Raw genomic sequence first — 8,191 nt, 5'->3', positions numbered from 1 at the left:
TGACAAAGAGGGAGAAGTTGGAACAAAGATATGTAAATGCATCATGGGGAGAAGTAGTAGTTGGACATGGACAAAGAGGGAGCAACATTGAAGAATGGAGAAGGATCAAAATTCTTGGACAAGAGAAGCTCACAAGTAGGGGGAGCAAGCTCATAAACTTTGATTGATTGCATTTGATATGTGCATATTCATGTGCTTGCTTGTATTGCATAAGTTTTTAAATTTGATATGCATGCTTGTGTGTTGTATGCTAGTAATAGAACTTGAATGATGATATGATAACTAGCATGCATAGGTTGGTAGCTAGACTTGTGTTTTTTAAACAAAAACTAGAACCTTGCTTATAATGTTGATCTCACGGGGTTTCTAGTGTTATTGTTGTCTAGCTACTCATGATGCTAAGGATTGTGTTAAAAGTGCAACTCTAATTGGTATCACGCTGAAAGGTCCTTGTTTGGTTTTAGTAATTGAGTGACAACCTTAGGTGGACTAATATGTGCTTGAGTGAGATACACAGATGATTAGTCCACAGGTACATCATGAGTGAGCAACCTTTGCCATGGAGGTGAAATGGCTTGGAGAAGTTGCAAAGCTCACACATGTGATGAAGGAGCTCATTGCATATGAGACATGACATGGAGTCATGTGATCAAGGTGGAGAAGATCAAGTCAAGACTTGCGACGGACCGGTTGCAAGAGTGTAGGGCAAGTTGAGTGATGATTTGGCACCGATGGACCGAGGCAATGGTGAAGGGCAAGTGAAGTCAAGATCGATGAACCAATATGGTCATGTGATGATATGAAGTGGATCATATCACTTGTGATTGGTTGGTGCATGTGTTGCATCAATATTGGAGATGGAATGGAATGAGCAAGGCAAAGGTATAACCTAGGGACATTTTATTTTACTGGTCATAGGTGTGTAGAAAAGTTTATGACCGGGTTTAGGATATATGGCCATACTATCAAGAGGAGCAAACTTGTTTGCATATCGGTCATCTAGTGCCACTCAAGTGATCTAACTTTGCATCATTGATAGGATCATGTGGCGTGGCAAGTTGAGTGGCTAACTCCTTTGGAAAAATGTTTGTGAAATGCTAACACACGTGCATAAGGTATTGTACACTTGGTGGTGTTGGCATATTTGCAAAGGAGAAGAAGTTGGAGTTGGAACGGATCAACTCAAAGAAGAAACGGAGGCAAGGAGTGTCACTCTGAGTGACCGGACGCTGGCCTTGGTAGGACCTGCATGTCCGGTTAGTAGCAGCAGTAGGGTGCAGTCTCGGTCAAGTGACCGGACGCTAGCGCGTAAAGGTGACCTGACGCGCAGGGGCCACGTCTAGTCATGCATGACTTACGCTGACTTAGCCGAGGGAAGCGAGGCAGAGGAGGATTAGACGTAGGAGCATGTTTGGTGAGGTTGGATCTGACGCGTCTGATCATGTTTTGATGGCTCTGGGAGCTCTCTGTTGTTGATCGGACGTTGCTCGGCGTGAGTCCGATCATTTTGTAGAGACACGTCCGGTCATTAGCTGAAGGCACACGCGAAGTTAGCCATTTGGCGCCAATGGCTACATTCAAGCGGTCGACACAGGGACTAGCGTGTTGGCAAGCATATGAACCTGGGGATAAAATCACCATGTCATCCTTGTCTTTCTGTTGGTTTGCATCCCCTTTACACAAGCTTGCAATTAGTTTCATATACATTCTGCTTGTGTAGTTGCTCTTGTAATTTATTTGCTTGTGTAGATTTCTAGTTACCTTCTTGCTTGTGTAGCATAGAAGTAGCTCCCTTGCATGGCTAATTTGGTTTTAGTAACCTTGTTAGTCACATTTCTTAGTTTGTGTAGTTAAGTAATTTGTGCTCTCTAATTTGTCTTGTGTAGCCTTGTTATTGAGCATTGCTAGTGAGCTTAGGTGGCTTTGCGCTTTTGCCTACTAGATTGTGTAAGAGCTTAACCGGTTGTTTGAAGTACTAGTGCATAGGTTTGTGTGACATTGCTCTAGAATTAATTAGGTGAGCTCTAACTAGCCCGGTATCTTTGTTGCCTAATTAGGATCTTTTTAATGTGCTTGGGAACTTAGATAGAGGGGTGTAGTCTTAGCTAGACCGATAGTTTTAATTTCGCATTTGTTTCAGCTAGCCATCACATTTAGTTTAGAAAGAACTATTCATCCCCCCTCTAGTTCACCATCTTGACCCTACAAGTGGTATCAAAGCTAGGTCTCTCATTTGTGGTTTTCACCGACCCGAGAGGATGGCGATTTATGGGCTAGATGTTGATTGTCGACATATTTTCGATGGCACACACTTTGCACGATGGAAAAATTGGATGATATGCAATTTTAAGTTTATTTGCCCTCAAATGTGGTGGATGGTAGATGTAGGCTTTTCTCATGTGTTGGATGAAAATAATCTAACTCAAGCACAAGAGAAATGCCTAGATCTCGATATCCAAGCTACTAACATCATGTATAGATCTTTGGATGATTGCATATTTAGAGAGATCATTAACATGAAGACCACCCATGAGATTTGGATTCATCTCAATAAGAAGTATGGAACGGTCTCCGATGATGATGATGATGAGCCCAAGGAGGAGGCACATGAGGTTGTTGAGCATAGCCACAATTTGGTAATTGTGGAAGATTGCTCCACCTCATGGTCAAGTGATGATGATGATGATTCTAACACAAGATCACTTGACAAGGATAATGATGATGCCTCAAGTATTACAAATGATGATGCTACTTCATGCACACTTGATGGTGATGATGATGCGTCATGCTCCGGCTATGAGAGTGATGTGTCTACAAGCTTATCCACTACATCACATTGCGACATGTCACAAGGTGACACCAATGTATCTAATGCAAATGTGATTGATCTTGATTCATATGAGGAGCCTCTAGATAGGTTTGGTAGCATGATCAAAGCTTTAGAAAAAGAGATGGCTAAAACCGAGAAATTAAAAAATGAAAACTCTTTTCTAAAGAAGCGTCTGCTTTATGTTACTACTTGTTCACATGAGGAGCTAAAATTGGCTCATGAGGAACTTAGTGTCACTCATGACAACTTGGTGCAAGACCATGCTTTTCTCACTAAAGAGCTTTCAAATGAAAAATCTAAAACAAGTGAGAGCTCGTCACATGGGTCAATTGATCAATCACATGTTGTTGCTAACCCTTGTGATGTAGGCAAGAAGCATGTATTCACCTTTTGTGATGAATTATTAGCCATGCCATGTTCTTCAATTATAGATGTTTGTTCTACTTCCTTATCTTGTGAGACTAATCTTTTGAAGGAGAACAATGAGCTCAAAATAAAGTGAAGAACTTGAGCAACAAGTTAGAGAGGTGCTACAACTCTCAAGTCACCTTTGAGCATATGTTGAAGACTCAAAGAAACTTTGGTGACAAGAGTGGCATTGGCTTCAAGACTAGCAAAGTCAATCATCAAGAAAGCTGCAATGACATGAGTGGCATTGGTTTCAACAAGAGCAAGATCAAGGGCAAGAGATGGGGCAAGACAAGATATGAAAGAGAGATGAAGAAGCAAGAACAAGACAAGCTCTCTCATTTCATGTGCTTCAAATGCCATGAAGTGGGACATCTTGCAAATGGTTGCCCAAATGAAGAAAAGCTCAAGTTGAAGAAAGAATAAGAGATGCTAAAGCATGTCAAGTACTTCAAGTGCCGCACATGGGGTCATCTCACCTCTATGTGCCCAACCAAGCAAGTGGTGAAGCAACAAGCGAAGCCTCAACCAAAGCCACAAGTTGAGCAAGAAAAGACATCCCAAGAGCAAATCAAGATCAACCATGAAGATAGTGATAACATGAAGAAGAAGAAGAAGAAGAAAACAACAAGGGGTGGAAAAGCAAGAGAAAGAGCAATGCGTCCAAGGATGAATCAAGATGCAAAGAAAGTGAGCGAAGAAGAGGAGGTGAAGGAAGTTGCTCACATCAAGTGTCATAGTTATGATGAATTGGGCCACCTAGATTTGGGTTGTCCAAACAAGCTTGAGAAGATAGCTCAAGCAAACAAAAAGAAGTAAGGCAATAAGCACCACATGAGCAAGGAAAAAAAGACTCAATCAAAGAGGAAGTGTTGCTCATGCCGAGAAAGGGGACACATGGCACATTCATGTCCCCTAGGTAACATTTCTAAGCCCATTTTAATTGATGATCATGATGTGCTTAGGAAGGATGGCAATGGTACCTCATTGGTTACAATTGCAAAATATCCCGCTACTCATACTAAAGCAATGCCTAAGTATGTTACTCCTAACTTGAGAGGACCCAAACTTGTTTGGTATCATCAAAAAGTGGATAAATGTGTGTAGGTACCATGGATTTGGAGGCTTGATTAAATGGAATTCATATTGATCATCATATGTTGAGTCAAGTATTGAAGCTTAATGCAATCATATCCTAATGCCAAGCCAAGAATTAGTGAAGTCCAATTGTGCTACAACATACAAGTGTCATGTTCAAGTTGTGGATGATTTATTGGATTATTTGATGGCTTACAAATATATGAGTTGAAGCTTGCTAATTGGATGATCATGAGCCAACCAAGGTATATCTCTTGTTGATCATTTCATTTGGGTGCATATGAGTTGATTGAATTGGATAAATATGCAATGTTGCTTGCTATAAGATGATTAAATGGATAAATGCTTAGTAATCAAGTTTGGATTGATTTGTGTGGGATAAATTCAAAATATGACCTTTAGTAAGTGGATTGAATGGATATAAGTCTGATGAAAGTATTCAAATAAGTTAGTTTCAAGTTTGATTCACATTTGATGGAATGTAACTCAAGTGATTGAAATGTCCTATGTTTGAAAATCTGAGTGAGCAGTAATCTGAACCATGTTTGAGTGATCAAAACTTATTGGATTGTCATAAAAATTGGTGTATATGCTCTAGACTTACTGTATAAGTTGCTATATGAATTTCATGTAAATTGGATAAGAGATACTTTTGTTTTAGAGTGGATCTTGTCAGCTATAGTGCAGCAGTTTACAGCATGGAGCAGTGGTGGAAGATTTGATTTCTGGCAGTCCATATGAGGTCAAATGAAACCCAAATTTTTAAAGCTGCTATATGACTTAGTTAAGCACATCTCTACCAAATTTCGTGGTATTTGCATCTGTACATTTGGAGTTATGGATTATTTGTTGAAGGGTACAGAATCTGCCAGAAAAGTGACCATTATTGGATTCATCTAGAGTCACTTTGATTGAAAGGTTCTCAAGTTGGAAACATGATTATAAGTGGTTGAGGTACCTAAGTTTGGTTTTGAGATGAGCTAGAAGCATGACAAGCAAAGAGTACAAGGTCATTTGATTGTGGAGTGTTCTTGGCGCACATTTGGTACTCAAGTTGAAGATCAAGATCAAACTCAAGATGAAGATGAAGTTTAAGTTCTAGTGACAATTAAAGATCGTTTGGTAGAACGAAAAAGACTTAAACAAGTAGAAAGAAAAGGACTTCAGGAAGGATTCATGTTCACTCATCAAATTAAGTCCTTCACTTGGATCAATCAATCAAGATATTTTAAGCGAGTGTCAAGAATGGTTCTTTGAAGAGAGGTCACTTCTCCCTAGTGTAGGGGCTTACCACCTATGTGTAGATAAACCAAGTGTGGTACTTGAAAGGCTAATATGGAAGTGGTGATCTAAGAAGCATTTGAGATGCTTAGTTGAAGCGATCAAAAGGGTTGATCGAGAAAAACAAGCAACACCCAAAAGAGAGCTAGTCATGACAATTCAAGTGGTATTCACACTAATAGTTCTCTCATGCATGTATTGATCAGAAGAAGAAGCAAGCCAGCTACATCATGATAGTGCACTTGATCTTAAGTGGTTCTCAATTTATATGGGTGAAGAATAGACTCTATTCATGATGATTGGTCTTCACCAAGCTTATAATTGGACTTCACATTGCTATTGCGGAGCTTAATTGGAAACTAATGACTATCCTCTACTCTAAGATAGCAAAGGTATCATTGTAATGTGCATGATCATTTCATCCCTTACTAGTATGCAGTTAGTGCATGTAGTACATGCTTATAGGATCATGCATGACAAATGAAATGTTTAAATTCATAGCCTACCACTATTGCTTGTTTGATTAATTGATCTAGTGGTAGTGTATGAGTTTGTTCATGAGCTAGTGAACCCAAGTACTTAATTTATTTTGGATTACCAACAAGTGACGAGTACAACATTGACAAGATAACCCTTACAAAAGGTGTTAAGAAGCATGTCATTAGTTCAAACCAGAATTGAAAGCTTAGGCAAATTAATTTAGTTCAAGTCAATATTAGAAGCTCATGATAGTGACAAGAGTACAAGAACAAGACAACAATGCAAATGGATATCTAGTTTTTCAAGTGGTATCTAGACTCAATTGATATCTTCGAGTGGAATTTACAAGTGGTGTCTAGATCAACCTACAAGTGATATCCTACAAGTGGTACTCATGAAGATAGCAAGTGTTCAAGAAATGGTTTTTATTGGCAAATCCAATAAGTGGTTCCATGCTAGTAAATTCTTCCAAGTGGTATCATATTTCTACACGTGGTATCAATCATACATGATGGTAGTTCCACAAGTGATCCTCAACTTTAAATGATCATCAAATGAAGAAAGCATCCCTCACATACAAGAGCTCAAGTTTAGTAAATGGATGACCCATGCTATGACATAGGGGGAGGTGTCCCACCAATTGGTATCAAGGTCAATGATCCTACATGAGGTATCTTAAAGGTTTCAAGTGGTGTCATTCCAACATATGAGGTTGAGTCCATAAAAATGTAAGATTCAAGTGTCAACCATCTACCCCAATGCAACCCTTTGTATCAAGAGATGCACACCTTTTATGGAAATTGATGATAAAGGGGGAGAGATTAGTACAAAGATATAAAATATGCAAGAGGCATTAGGGAGAAGATGGATTCAGATATGGATATGGACAAAGAGGGAGCAACATTGAGGAATGGAGAAGTATCAAAATTCTTGGACAAGAAAAGCACAAAAGTAGGGGGAGCAAGCAAAATTCTTGGACAAGAAAAGCACACAAGTAGGGGGAGCAAGCTCATGAACTTTGATTAGTTAAATTTGATATGTGCATATTCATATGCTTGCTTGCATTGCATAAGTTTTTAAATTTGATATGCTTGCTTGTGTGTTGTATGCTAGTTATAGAACTTGATTGATGTTTTGACAACTAGCATGCATAGGAAGATAGCTAGACTTGTGTTTTTACAAGTGGTACTAGAACCTTGCTTATAATATTGATCTCATGGGGTTTCTAGTGTATTTGTTGTCTAGCTACTCATGGTGCAAAGGATGGTGTTAAAATGTGCACTCTGATTGGTATCATGCATCAAAGGTTAACTCTTTACACCTTAGCATTATTGGTAGTAATTACTCTCCCACAGTTCCAATCTATGCATATGTGCGAGCTTCAAACCAAACACTCTAGCACATATATAGGGGGAGCTAATACTACCAATTTGGGTTTATAGTACTTGTTCAAAATCATTTACACATGGTAAAATCACTTGGGCAAGTAACATGAATCCAAAAGTACTTAATTTCCATATCTTTGTAGAGTTGTCATCAATTATCGAAAAGGGGGAGATTGAAAGTTCTTTGTTTGGTTTTGGTAATTGAGTGACAACCTTAGGTGGACTAATATGTGTTTGAGTGAGATACACTTGTGATTAGTCCACAGGTACATCATGAGTGAGCAACCTTTGCCATGGAGGTGAAATGGCTTGGAGATGTTGCAAATCTCACACATGTGATGAAGGAGCTCATTGCATATGAGACATGACATGGAGTCATGTGATCAAGGTGAAGAAGATCAAGACAAGACTTGGCTCGATAGACTGGTTGCAAGAGTGAAGGGCAAGTTGAGTGATGACTTGGCACCGATGGACCGAGGCAACGGTGAAGGACAAGTGAAGTCAAGATTGATGAACCAATATGGTCACGTGATGATATGAAGTGGATCATATCACTTGTGATTGGTTGGTGCATGTGTTGCATCAATATTGGAGGAGATGGAATGGAATGCGCAAGGTAAAGGTATAACCTAGGGGCATTTCATTTCACCTGTCATAGGTGTGTAGACAAGTTTATGACTAGGTTTAGCATAGATGGTCGTACTATCAA

Source organism: Miscanthus floridulus, chromosome 14, assembly GCF_019320115.1.
Source record: "Miscanthus floridulus cultivar M001 chromosome 14, ASM1932011v1, whole genome shotgun sequence".
NCBI classification, from domain to species: Eukaryota; Viridiplantae; Streptophyta; class Magnoliopsida; order Poales; family Poaceae; genus Miscanthus; species Miscanthus floridulus.
Note: the sequence above shows the minus strand (reverse complement) of the source record.